This window comes from Canis lupus, chromosome 9 (genome assembly GCF_048164855.1).
Source record: "Canis lupus baileyi chromosome 9, mCanLup2.hap1, whole genome shotgun sequence".
Classification (NCBI taxonomy): Eukaryota; Metazoa; Chordata; class Mammalia; order Carnivora; family Canidae; genus Canis; species Canis lupus.
In genome coordinates, this window is record NC_132846.1 from 65292271 (window position 1) to 65302007 (window position 9737).

The window sequence follows — 9737 nt, forward strand, 5'->3', positions numbered from 1 at the left end:
GGTCCTGGCCCTACTCAGCTCTGCAGGTCAGGGGCTCTCTACCTCCTCCCACCCTTCTGTCTCCTTCTGACATCTCCTGTTGGTTGAACCCCACAGGAAGCCCCAGGCCAGGGGGGCCCTGCCCACACGGCCTGTGGAGGTCAGCTTCTCCAGCAGCCGGTGCTGCAGGGGGAAGGGTAAAGAGGGCATTTGGAGGAGGAGGATTTGGGTGAATCAGCAGATTTTTGTAAACCAAATGAGATAAGGTCTGTAAGACCCAGCACCTGGTACATATCAAGAGTTCACTAAGTGTGTTGGCAACTTTTCCTCTCCTCTGCTCATTATGCTTTTGTTATTATTTGGAGAAAGTAAAGCACAGTCTTTCCTAACTTTTCACTCACCAATTCTAAATCTCCAGGAAGAGAAACTACCAGAAACAACTTCCTCTTTGAATTGTTGAAGAGTGCCTGCCCACTCTAGTCCTCTTCGGTGGACACTGGGTGGCTCCAGCCTGGCCTAAACTGATTGGACCAGGGGTGGGTGTCTCACCCTCATGGGCAAAGCTGATTGGACCAGAGGAGGGCGCCCCACCCTCATGGACTGAGTACCACCCAATGTTTCCAGCCCTGCCCCAGCTGCTGGAGGGAGGGGCAGGCACCTAGGAAGCCACTGGCTAGTGATGAGCCAACCTCATCTGCTCTGTCAGAGGGTTTGTAGGTGAGCTGTTTAAAGGAGCCCTTGGTGAGTAGGTCCAGGAGCAAGAGGGGCAGAGTAGGCCGGGTGCTGAGGCACCACCAAGGTGGTGGAGGAGGGAAGGGCCAGCATGCATCCAACCCTGAAAAGCCGGAGATGCTCTTGGGACCCAGACCCACTGCCTTATCTGGAATACTGCCCTGCTCCCACTCCCACTGAGGTTGATGGAGCAGCCCTGAGCTTTTCCTGCCCCTTCACTTCCCGCCTCCTCTTAGCTGACCTTGACCCTGTCCGCTGCAACAAGAATTGCCAAACTCTTCTCAGATGTGTTGTCAAAATCAGCATGCATGGCAGGCAAGTGGCGGCCACAGCCCATTTATAACTCCTGAGAAGAGCTCTAAAGGTTGATGATGAAAAGGTACGCCCCCCCCGCCCCCCGCCCCGCCACTCCCCAATCCCCAGCTGGTCTAAGCAGGAAGGGAGAGAGGAGAGGCTCTCTAAATATTCAAGACCTCTCTTGATTATGCAGTTACTTCGTTTGTTCTTTTTATAATCAAAAGGACCCACTAATATGTTCAAGGAATTTATTCAAAATAAATATTGGACAGATATTTAAGCTAGACTGAGCGGTCTGGGGGGAGTAGTAGAGCAGAGGGACCGGCTTGCATCCTTTCCTGCTCAAACACACTCATTCACCCTGGCCAGACGATTTTACATACCTTTTTATAATTAATTGCTATTGTTTTCATCTCCAGAGCCAAAATATTTTGCTCTCTGACACATCTGCTGGGCATTTGATGTATGTTTTCTCCTTTGTCTTTCTGATGGTGCGCCAGTAAGTGGAGTCTGGCCTGCTCTTTTTTTCCTTTTTTTCAGATGAGAACGCCAAGACCCCACAGGACCAGTAGGTGCATTGCCCAAGATCTCGGGAGGTGAGGGGCACAGAAAAGACCAGAACCAGGGCCCAGAGCCCCCGATCTGCTGCTCTGCTGGTATCCCACACCGTCTGCTTTACCTGCAGGTAAAATGTCCTCGTGGAACTGGAGCACTGTGAGCCTGCTCAGGCTTCCAGAACTGCTGCAAGGTCACCACCTCCTGGAAGCCCTTCCAGATGGCCCCTGCAACATGTGACCTCCGGATGCGGGTTTGCACACCAACTACACTAAGGTAGAGCCACATGTCTTTGTGCCTTTTACCTCCTGTTGGGTTCCAGGCCCTCTGAGGTCGAGATCCTGGGTCGATCACTTTCATGTTTCCTGTAGTGCCCGAATCAGAGCCAATATGCATTTATTGAATGCAAAAGTGCATAGATGATTGAAAGAAGGAAAAAAATAATATTCTATTGGAAAGTGAGCAGACATTTCCTAATTGGTAGCCAGTGATGGTCTAAGAGATGAGAGATGGTAGGGGTTAAGAGCCAGAGGGGCAGGGACCTGGCTCCTAATTCCCACTCTGCCACTCACAAGCAGTGTGACCTTAGGCAATTTCCTTAATCCCCAGTGCCTCAGTTTACTGGTCTGCAAATGAGGATAAATGTGAGCCTCTCACTCCATTGCATTGTTGTAAGAATTAAATGAGAGAAGGCAAGTGAAGCATTAGCACAATTCCTGGCACATAGTAACCGCTCAGTAAACGCTTGCTATTAAACAGACGTGATTTTTGCAAATTGGAAGTCATGCTTTTTAGAAGCTTTATGTTTCCTCTCTGTGAAAGCAAGAGAGGACCCATCCTCTATATTTTCTCTTTGCTGTATGAAACTTGGGCATTGATTAATTTTAATCTCTTCTCAATCTTTCTCAAAGTATAACCCACCTTCTGGCTCCCATTCGAAATCCTTATTTTTTGTTTGTTTGTTTATAAATATTTTATTTATTTATTCATGAGAGACACAGAGAGAGAGTCAAAGACATAGGCAGAGGGAGAAGCAGGCTCCCTGTGGGGAGGCCAATGTGGGACTTGATCCAGGGACCCCGGATCATGCCCTGAGCCAAAGGCAGATGCTCAGCCACTGAGCCACCCAGGTGCCCTCAAATCTTTTTTTTTTACCTTCAACAAACTAAGTGGGACAAACACATTGGTTCTCAGCTTTACTCCTGGGGCCTCTGCAGCGTGATTATGGCCGAGGTGAGGCTGAGCAAGGTGCTGACCTCAGGCACAAAATTTAAAGGAGGAGGGATCTGAAAAACTCAGTAATCAAGTGAAATATTTTTTGTTGTGCTAAATATACACAACATAAACCTTACAAATTTAACCACTTTTAAGTGTACAATTCAGTGACATTAAGTACCTCCCCAAGGCTATACAGCTGTCACTACTGCCTATTTCCACTAAACATAAAAATAAGGAATAGCCTTATAGTTTATGAAACAATAAACCCCCGAGAGATTTTTAATGCAATAGTTTTTAAATCAAAATTAATGCAGAAAAAAACATGATGAAGAAAATATTAAAATTTTAAATAAAGGCAGGATTAGTAAACTGAAATTGATTCAACATCCTTTAAAGTTGTTCCTTGGAAGAGAGAAGTCACCACACATGGCAATTCTCTCTATTGCAAATGAGATTAGCAAAGAAGCAAGTTTTTTTTAAATATTGAGAAGTTTGCTTCTATTAAAGGCAGAGAAGTAAAATTGTAGTAAATTCTGTTTGGGATATTAATAACCTATTGAAACAAAATAATCTTGTGAGTTTTAATACACCTAATTTTCCATTTTCCAGTAATTTTTTCAACTAACTTTTATGGTTCAAGGAGAAAAATAACAATTGAAAAATATGTAAAAAGGTATATATTGGAGCACGTATTTTTCCTTTTGCTTTGGGGTCTAGTAATGGCTCAGTACAGCTGTATTACTGATTCTATGAATATAACATTTTGATATTTTGCTCATCGTGGAATTTTGGTTTTAAAAGTCTTTATTAGGGGATCCCTGGGTGGCTCAGTGGTTGAGCGTCTGCCTTCGGCCCAGGGTGTGATCCTGGAGTCCCAGGATCGAGTCCCTCATCGGACTCCCTGCATGAAGCCTGCTTCTCCCTCTGCCTGTGTCTCTGCCTCTCTCTCTCTCTCTCTCATGAGTAAATAAATAAAATCTTTTTTTTTAAAGTCTGTTTTAAAGTATTATTTATGCTGATTGTTGAATTTTTGGTTGTCCCTAAATTTTGTTCTTGAGGGAGGGCCTTCTAATTCTAACCCTGCCTCAGAAGCTTCCAAGAAGCTTGTACATGACCTCCCTCTAAAGAGGAGTGAATGACTCCCCTCCAGAAGTATGTGGAAGGAGTTGGAACACCCAGTCACCGTGTCCCTCTTCTCACTACAAACAGCTGGACCGAGTGCAGAATAGAAATGCAGGGCTCTCGTTCAAAAATGAAGAATTTTGGGATGCCTGGGTGGTTCAGCAGTTGAGTGTCTGCCTTCAACTCAGGGCGTGATCCCAGTCCAGGGATCGAGTCCCACATCGGACTTCCTACAAGGGGCCTGCTTCTCCCTCTGCCTGTGTCCGTGCCTCTCTTGAATAAATAAAATCTTAAAAAAAAAAAAAGAGTTTCAAGATGGCAGCAGCAGGGAGTTACACCAAGTGTTGGGTTCTTTTGAGCCTGGGGCCCTTGAGGCTGGCTCTGCTCTCAGCATTGGCAAAGGCAGTCCCATGTGGCCCCTCAGACCTCTTGTCTTGCAGTTGCAATTGCCTTTTTTTAAAAAATTTATTTATTTATTTTTTTGCAATTGCCTTTCTTCTCCATCAGCCCCACAATGTCTACAGCTTAGCACTGCAGGTGCAGCACCTGTCCCAGCAGACCTCCGCACGCCCCTCTAAGGCATCCAGCGCAAAGCTCTTCTGCACAAAGCAAGGTGCTGAGCAGACAGTGGGTATCTGGGCCTTCCTCTCCAGATAAAAAGCATCTGGAAAGGGGGAACAATTGCTTGTATGGTCATTCATTTGTTCATTTGTTCATTTATTCATTCACTCATTCACCGAGCATGTACTTGAGTTCCCGTGTGCCAGGCACTGGACAGGACATTCTGGATCCAGACAAGAACCACGCCAGAGCCCCATCTCTGAGGACTCACGGGGACTTAGGTAATTACAGTGAGGTGACTTGGGTTCTCTCTTCTCTAACCAGGAAGGGCACTGTCTCCAGAGCCTGACGTTCAGGCCTTCCATCGGCCAGCCCCGAGACCTTGCACAGTGAGTCAGGTCACCTTCAGGGTTCTTTCCTTGCACACACCTCCCAGGCTTCTATGAAGCAAATCAGCTAAGTGCTTGTGAAGTCCGTATGCGTAGGAGGGAGTGGTCTTTTGAGGTGATCATACCATATATCCAGGCCCCCAGAGCTATTTCAATCAGTTGCCTGGCTTTTTTTTTAATTAATTAATTTATTTTTACTTATGATAGACAGAGAGAGAGAGAGAGAGAGAGAGAGACAAAGACACAGGAGGAGGGAGAAGCAGGCTCCATGCTAGGAGCCCGACGGGGGACTCGATCCCAGAACTCCAAGATCGCGCCCTGGGCCAAAGGCAGGCGCCAAACCGCTGAGCCACCCAGGGATCCCCAAGGTGCCCCCCTTTTAATAGTCATTCAACAAATACTTGTTGAGCACCACTGCGTGCCGAGCCCCATGACATCTGTGCATCTTAAAGCTTATTCTATTTTCATACATCTTTTTTGTTTGGTTGGTTTAGTCTTCCAGGGGAAACAGATGTTATTCATTCTATTTTCACAAAGGGGAAACTGAGCCTCAATTACCCCAAAGTCCCTTGTTTAATTGGGGGTGCTCTGAAATTTGAGCACATATCCTTCCCTGTGCCCAGCTGTCCTTTGGTTGCATACTGAGGCCCCTACAGGACCTACCAGGCAACCCCAATCTGGCCCTGGGAGAGGATTCCAGGAGGGGCTTTCCAGCAGCCGCTTCCAGCCTGCTGCTGGGCCCCCCACCCCCACCCCAGATTCTGCAGTCACCTCCGACCTCATGCCCTGCACTCGCTCTAGCCACGCAGCAGTGCTGTCTGGCAGGAAGAGCCTTGAAGCAGGGAGGCCCAGTCTCTAGTCCCAGCTGCACTTGGCAGGACCTTGACCTTCACCTCCCCATGCTCCTCTGTACAATGGGAAACAGGTTCCAGGGCACAAGGCTAGGGGTAGGCAGGGGTACAGGTGAAAGGGCGGGCACAGAGGTTTCTTTCACTGGAAACAACGGAAGCATTGTCTGCCCTGAGCCCACTGCTAGAGCGGTGGCTGCGTCGCCCTGTCTCCCTGCTCCTTCCACGCGGGTCCCTCGGGGGCAGGCCATAGCTTCCACCTGCACGCTTGCTTAGAGGAATGACCACTGCAGTCTCCTCCAGGCTCACCCTCGGCAGTTTGGCCCCGATTTACAAGCACTACTGAGCTCTCGATGTGTCCCCAACACCGTGCTAGGCACAGTAGAGGACCCAAGGCCTGCTCCCCGCTCTTGAGAGCTTGCAGCCTGCTAGGGAAGGCCGCACCGAGCAGATACCCGTGGGGGTCAAACTCTGTCCCCTTGCATAGCCCTGTGAACGCCACCAGACCTGATCCAACCTCCCGGGGGAGGCATGCAGTTGAGCACTGTGCATTCCAGGAAGCCTTTCTGGAGGAAGGGGTTAATGAGACGGGATGGGGGTTCTTCAGTTTTCCTCCTGGAGACACTGATGCGTGGAGGAGGAACATTCTCTATGTGGGGTCTCCTGGCACTGCTCTATTCTTCTCTCCCCCTCAGCGCGTAGTCCCTGCAGGCAAGCCCCCGTTGGCCTTCTCACCAGTTGCAGGGGGTAATGTTAGGACTAACGTCATGGGATGGTGCCCAGGCAGTAATGACCTAATAGACATGAAATTGCTTTGTAAACTTTCAAGTGCCAGTTGCTACTATCGTCACCCCAAGGTCTGGCTTCACTTCCTTGAACAACTCTCCATACTGGGCACACACCCGAGCATGGCTCCTGGGGGGCCGGTCTGAGCCCAGGTCTCAGGTCTCCCCACTGTCGCATGGGCCTGAGTTCTCTCCACTGTGTGCCATCCCTCTTGACTCTTCTGACAGGACTTCTATGAAGGCTCTTGAGAAATAGTCCCATTTTCTCAGGGCTACCTTTTTTGTACAGTACAATATACATAACATAAAATTTACCATTTTAACCATTTTGAGTGTACAGCTTGGGGGCACTAAGCACCTTCACCCTATTGTGCCTCCACTACCCATCCATCTCCAGAACTCTTTTCAACTTGTAAAACTGAAACCATGTCCCCACTAAACACTGGCTCCCCGACCCCTCTCCTGGCCCTTGGCACCCACCGTCCTGCTCTCTGTTTTGATGATTTTGGCTCCTCTAGGGATGTCAAATAAGTGGAATCATGCAGTATTTGCCTAATTTCACTTAGCATCCATGGCCTCAAGGGTCACCCACGTTGTGGCACACGCAGATCTTTCTTCCTTCTGAAGGCCAGGCGGTGTTCCGTCGCACCCACATAATACTGCATTCCGTTTATCCGTTCATCCCACTGAGGGACATTTGGGTTGTTTCCACCCTTTCCCCGTTGCGAATAAGGCGGCCGTGAACTTGAGTGTGCAGAAGCATCCGCTCAAATCCCTGCCTCCCCTTCTCCTGGACCCGTGTGTCTACCCAGAGGTGGGATTGCCGGATCCTAGGGTGACTCTACATTTTAATTTTTATTGGGAACGGTCAGGCTGTTCCCTGCAGTGGCTGCACCAGTTCTCTTCAGGGCTGCGTCTGACCAGCTTCCTTCAGCCTGCGCGCAGGGGGGCCCCTGTTCCGTGGGACCACAGTAGAATCCGAGATAGAAGGTAACATTTGAGAATATGAAAATCCAGGCTGAGGAACAACTGGGGACTCTCAGAAAACAGAGGAGAAGCCATCAGGAGGTGTTCGAGGAAATAACTCTGAGCAGAGCACAGCGCCAGCGTGCAGAACTCGCTGCATTACTGAGCCTCTGAGCGTACTTGTAATCATGGATAATTTTATGACTTCTTACCAGATGCCTGGTAAACCCCTTAATATAAAAAGCAATGATTTTTCTTTTGCCAAAGGACTTGGGAAATACCTCTTCTGAAACTGCAAATACCAGGGATACCAAGCAGAGAGCAAAGACGCCCATGCAAACCTGTCTAGCTTTCCCAATAAAGAATATTATAGGAACAGAGGATTTTTTTACATGCTCATAAAATGATTATACTTGTTCTGAGAATTTCCTGGTTCGAGCATGGCTGTTACAGACCTATTTCATAAGTTGATTTATTTGTTTAACGGTATCTGCAGGGACCCGTGTTTTAATTCCAGTTGGCTTTTTTGTTTTGTTTTGTTTTCCTTTCCCGCCCAGATCACATCTGAAAAATCTCTTTCCGGCACAGCGCATTTGGAAGTGGCTAGAAATGTCAGAGACTCGCGGGGCTCCCAAATTCTGTTGGTGTTCTCCACCGCTGGCACTCAGGTTTGAGACTTTCCTTGCCTTGAATATTCATTGGACACTTCTGTTGTTGCATTTAACCAAAATAAAAATCTACTTCGGCTTGGTCCTCTCCGGGAAAGGGCTTGGTGAGCAGTTTTCTGACAGTTGTATATTAAATGCAGGTGACTTCATGAATGCACTTTCTGTCTGGCTCAGGACATTAACCATAACCCACAGTTTCTTCCAAAGGAACTGGAATGAATTAAATTGTTTAATAAAACCTTACTTACCTGGATAAACTCATTTCTATTTTGCATTTAGATTCCCTAATGCATCTTTCCAGATTGTTATTTGTAAAATAAAAAGCTAGACGTGTTTACTTAGAAAGCCAAACATCAGACCCTAATCCTGGTTCCTATCCAACTTCTTTTTTTTTTTTTTTTTTAAATTTCCTACCGTGTTATGAGCCGTTGCGTATTTCATTTCATTTAGCATGACTTGATAATTCCCGCCCCAGATCCAAATGAAGAGCTGGGCACTGAGTTCACATCTCTGCATACATTTTTTTTTTTTTTTTTTTTATCTATCACACCCCTGAAACCCGTACTATTTTGGATGAGGAGGAAGTCGAAGCTGCAGTTTAGAAATCGATTTTCAGGCCAGACCCGTGCAAGAAGGCCTCGCCTGGCTTCTGGCCGAAGCTGCCCAGGATTATCAAGGGTCTTTTTAAGAAGCTGCAGATAGGAACGTTACTGCATCCTCCTTCGAAATCATTCTAGAAGACTGGATCTTTCAGAAGGGCTGACATGGTAAACCCAACTTTCGAGTTTCATTCTTGGAGAAAAAGGGACCTGAAGTATCAGTCATCTTTCCTCTTCTCCTTGCCAAAAGCAGTTTCTGGCGCGTAGTGTGCCTTAAACGAGGGCTTGCTGACTTGCATAACTGAACAAATGAACAATGAGGATGACTTATTTCACCTTATTTCCCTGTTTGCCTTCTTCCAATAAACCCGGTGCCAGATTTTATGCTCAAGTACAGTGAACTATATTAGCTGGGATACTTGATCTGATTGCTTTTCCTCCTTCTTTTTAAACATTTAAGAGTTCTATTTAAACAATTTCGTTATATACCTGTCTTCATATAAAGTACTAAAGATAAAGTCTTTCCGTTTGAGCCGACGTCCACTGAACACATACTTTTTCGGATGTCACCTCATGTCATCTGCTCTCCAACCCCTGTGTTCTGTTTAATAGATGAAGACACTTGAATATTTTTGTCCTTGATTTCTGGTGGTGGGGGGGAGTGAGGAAAGTAGTAGCTGACATTTTTATAGTGCTTCCTATGTGTCACATGCTACGCCAATCATTCGACATAACTCAAAACAGAAAAAAATTCCACCAGGTAGCTATTCTGGCCGTGCCCATTTTGTGGATTAAGAAACCGAGACCTGGCAGTTAGGTACTTCACAGCAGGGCACGCAGCTGGGAAGTGGTAGGGGCAGGATTCGAATCCAGATCCCTGCCTCCCAGGCCAGCACACCCAATATTCATAGGTCCGATGCAAGAATATTGATGTTGCAGTGTTTGCATTCAGATGCAAATGATTTTTTTCCTCTTTACTGCAGCCATCCAGCTACTTATGTGCTACTAAACGGGAGTA

The 9737-nt window shown here is 47.1% G+C and overlaps 1 long non-coding RNA gene across 2 annotated transcripts; it reads left to right on the forward strand.

The window, feature by feature from the left end:
- Window positions 1–589: 589 nt before the first annotated feature.
- Window positions 590–8517, forward strand: LOC140639559 (uncharacterized). 2 transcript variants are annotated; one of them, XR_012036219.1, is made up of 5 exons: window positions 590–720; window positions 1549–1604; window positions 1694–1839; window positions 4411–4745; window positions 8010–8517. It is a non-coding gene; the product is annotated as an uncharacterized lncRNA (long non-coding RNA). The 2 variants fall into 2 exon arrangements; XR_012036220.1 differs by lacking the exon at window positions 4411–4745.
- The last annotated feature ends 1220 nt before the right edge of the window (window positions 8518–9737 follow it).